The sequence below is a fragment of the Lepidothrix coronata genome, unplaced genomic scaffold (genome assembly GCF_001604755.1).
Source record: "Lepidothrix coronata isolate B3197 unplaced genomic scaffold, Lepidothrix_coronata-1.0 Scaffold343, whole genome shotgun sequence".
NCBI classification, from domain to species: Eukaryota; Metazoa; Chordata; class Aves; order Passeriformes; family Pipridae; genus Lepidothrix; species Lepidothrix coronata.
In genome coordinates this window covers 161747-165854 of record NW_016690523.1, presented here as the reverse complement: position 1 = coordinate 165854, position 4108 = coordinate 161747, and positions in this window count along the sequence as shown.

The following is a 4108-nucleotide window of genomic DNA, read 5'->3' as shown; positions in this document are numbered from 1 at the left end:
GGTCAGGGAGGGCTGAGGGGAGGCTGCTTCCCAAAGCGATTATTTTTTTGTTTGTTGGTTTATTTTCCCAATTTCCTTAACAAAAAAAAAAAAAGGAAAAAAACAAATTAAAAGGGGAATATTTTGATGCAGAGGCACCTGGAGGGGTTATCCCAGCGGTGGGGGCCCGGGATGTGACACTGGTTGTGCTCAGTTTATCCAATGTTGTTTTCTTTCCATAAGGCCTCTGGTTTTCCCTCTGCTCCGGGGCCAGATCCTGCCCCCTGTGACAGCAGCCTTAGTACACTGATTTTTTTGGGAAGGATCTCTGAGGGTTGGATCCCTCCTGCTGTAACTTTGCAGTGGGAATTGTCTTATTTTTCCTGTTTTTTTTTTTTTTTTAAGAGCCGAGGCGAACACCTCCCTGAAAAAAATGGGGATTTCTGTCGCTTGTAACTTCCAGAACACTGAAAGAATTAAAAAAAAGGAGACAAAAATCTTAACTCCTGGTGGGATTTGCCACCAGATGGGAGTGATTTGCCCCCGGAATCCCGGGCTGGTGCTGCCCACCCTGCCAAGGTTGGTCACGTCTCAGCCCTGTGAGGTTTTTCCAGGTGTTCCTGTATCATTTCTATCAGCATATTTCTATTTTTGTTGTTGTCAAGGAAGTATTTACGATGAGTTTTCTCCTCCAGCGGACCCTTGCGCTGTTCATTTCAATGAGACTTAAAAAAAGAGATGAATAAAACAAAGGTACCTATTTATCAGCTTTTTTTTTTGTTTCTGAGTAGGCCTTTCCTATGGAAAACATTGAATTTTAGAGCCGACAGTTCTGGAGTGTTAAAGGAGGAGGGGGGAACCCGGGGGGGGGGGCCTTGCTACTAACAGGATTTAATTTCTTTTTATACAGAGAGAGAGAAATTTAAATAAATGCACCTCAGTAGGTGATGCTTCTCCACCTGGGGGAATCCTGCCTTACCCAGCTCTGCCGTGGGAGGAAGGAGGGGAGAGAAAAGTCAATGGAAATGGATATATTTTGGTTTTATTTGCCTGGGCTGAGGAGCTGAAGTGCTGAATCCCCACTGTCAATCTGTGGGGATTTTTTTGGTGGTTTTTTTTGTGGTTTTTGTTTTTTTTAATTGTTGGTTCACCCTGATGTGCAGAGAGGAAAAAAAGAGTTCTGTGAGACACACAGTGCACTGAACCCACCGGGCACCTCTCAAGGGGGGGAATTTCCCTGTTTTCCCCTCCCCTGGCTCCTGCCAGCTCTTGGTGCTGTGGAGCTGCTGCTGCTTTTGTTGTTCCTTCCCAATCCCATCCAATTTGGAAGGAGAAGTCGTGCTCCTGTGCCCGAACCCTCTTGGGGAGTGGAGGCCTATTTATTGTCTTTCCAAATTGGCACATTCCCAGGAAAAGCTGCTGGGAATGAGCCCCCTCCTCGGTGCCAGTGTCATCCTGGCCTTGGGGTCCCAGTTTAGGGGTCACTGGTCCCAGTTTAGGGCTCACTGGTCCCAGTTCTGGGTGTTTGTGTCAGTGTAGGGGTGGTTGGTGCCAGTTCAGGGTGGTCTCTCCCAGCTGGGAGAGCTGTGTCCCCCCTCCCCATGGGGACACTGCTCCCTGTTCCAGCAGGGGCTGGGAAGGGGCTGGGGGGGCTCCTTTTCCCTTCCCACCCCCAGCCAGGGACAGACATTCCAGGTGTCTGTTCCCTGCGTTTGCCCTCTGTCCCCACGGGGCTCTGGGCTCCTGCAGGAGCTGGTTCCACCATTCCCTTCTCCAAACCCCCTGAACCCCCCAGGAGGACACACAATTCCGGCTCCACTGGCCTTTCCTAACTGGTCCCAGCAGGAGCCTTTCACTCCCTGCCAGGGCACAGGAGCAGGGGAGGCTGGGGGTGTCCAGCCTGGCCAGGTCACGGGGGCTGTGGGGCCACTCCTGTCCCCCACCACCTCTTTTTCTTTTATTTTTCCCCCTATTTTTAATTTTTACCTTTTTTTTTCTTTTTTTTCCCCAAACGCTCTGCACAAAGAAGACAAAAGGATTTTCTGGTTTTGGAGGGGGATTTTTTGCATTTAAAAGGATTTAAGCCTCGGTGCAGGTTACAGAAATGGGGGGGTGGGGTGGCAGCTCCCTCCTCCTTCCCCCCATCCCGGTTTTGGGGTCAGTCCGACATCTCTCCCACTGTAGCAATTCCCAGCAGAGAAGCCTCTGGTCACACTCTGACTGTACCTCTCCCGAGTTTCCTTTGGAGACCGAGCGCGCCTTTTTTCGGTTGTACCTTTGTCTCTGTACAGATATTTTGTAATATATTAAAATCTTTTTTCTTTTCAGTTTATAAAAATGGAGAAGTGGAGATTGGAAAATTAAATATTTCCTGTTACTGTATCTCTCCTTGGTTGCCTTTTGCTCCGTTGCTTCCCCCCCTGTAGCCTTTGGAGTCGCACGGTAACTGTGTTTTCCTTGGGGAAAAAAAAAAAAAAAGCCTTTTCTTCCCGGTTCCTGCCCTCCTGGGGAGGGTGGTGGCATTTGGCATTGCTGGCCCCTGTCAGCCCCCAAATTCCACTCTGCTAATTAAGATCCAAGCCCTCGTTAGCCCCGGGGTCTCATCCCACTCGGAGGGGTGTTGTGGGTGATGCCCGAGCTGGAGCAGGGGATGGTTTGGTTCAGGTGGGAGTAAAGAAGGAGGAAACCTGGAGCTGAGGGGAAGGTGGGAGAGGGAAGGATTGAGGTTAAGGTTTGCCTCCCAGCCTTCTCCCAGCTCCTGGCAGCCCCTTGGGCACTGGAGAGGAGCCAGGGGTGCCCGGAGGGGATGGATTCTGCTCCATCCCTGAGCCATGAGGGCCCACACATGGAGCTGTGGCCGTGTCCTCCATCCCTCCATCTCTCCCTCCCTCTCCTTCCTCCGCAGAAATCCCTCCCTGCTCTTTCTCTGTGCTGGTCCCAGCCCCAGCCTGGCTCCCGGAGGGGGTTTTGCCCCAGTCCTCCCGCCCTGGACAGGAATTTGGGATGGCAGGAGCCCCGTGGGCAGGCGCTGCTCTGTGTCCCCAGCATCGGCTCCTTCCCGCTCGGCTGAGGGCGGGTGGTGGGAGGGCAGAGAGAGCTCAGGGGGTGCAGGGGGTGCTGAGGGCTCGGTCCATCCCCCCATTATCCCCCCCCCGTGCCTCCCTCCCCAGCCGAGCCCGGCCCTCGCCCCGCGTTCCAGCCCCGGCTTTCTTGCTCTCCTTTCGCCTGGTTTAACATCCCCGCGCTGACACGTCTTAAAATATATCCCTGTGCAGATGGTGGGGGGGTGGCGGCGCCGGGTGCTTCCCTGCGCTGGGGGAGCGGCAGCCAGAGCCCCCCAGCACCCAGCCGGCCTCCCCTGATTTATGGAGCGGGGCAGCTGGGCCCCGTGCACTCGGATGGATCCCTAATCCAGCCTCCCGGCCCCTGCCCGCGGCTCCCGGGCTGCTCCGGCGTGGCAGAAGGGACACGGGGCCATCCCGGGCTCCCTCCCATCCCACCTTCCCGCAGACAAAGCCCCGCGCGGCCGCGGCTCCTGCGGCATCCCGATCCAAGGGTGCCCAGGCCGTTTTATCCCGTTTAATTTATTTTGGCATTGAAGTTCCCCGGCAGCAGCTGCCGTGCCAAATGGCCGGGGGGGGCTGCGCGGAGCCGGCGCCGTAAATCTCCGCCGTTCGGCTCTTCCCGCTTGGATTCTGCTCGCTGGAGCCGCGGCGGCTCCATCCCGACATTCCCGGCTGCTCCAGAGCCGCGAAACTGTGGGATCTGACACGGCTTTCATTCCTCCACCACCCCGCTCTCCTCCCGGTCCCGGCGCTGGGGTTTGTGGCGGTGGCTCCATCCAGCTCCACGTGTCCCCACGGGCAGCGGCTTCCGGAGCATCCCGGTGCTCCAGGCGTCACCCTCGGAGCTCCTGGAATGCTGCTGGAGTCAGGAAGGGGCCTTCCCGGGGAGCAGATCAACCGTGGGACGTCCAGATCCCATCGGAATCTCCGCCCGGAGCAGGCGCCGCACCTCGTGGATGGGTGTGTTGGCACACACACACACGCACACGCGTGTTCGTGGGGCACATGCACACATGTACAGGGGGTACACACACACACGGGGCATGTGCACACGCGTGTTCACG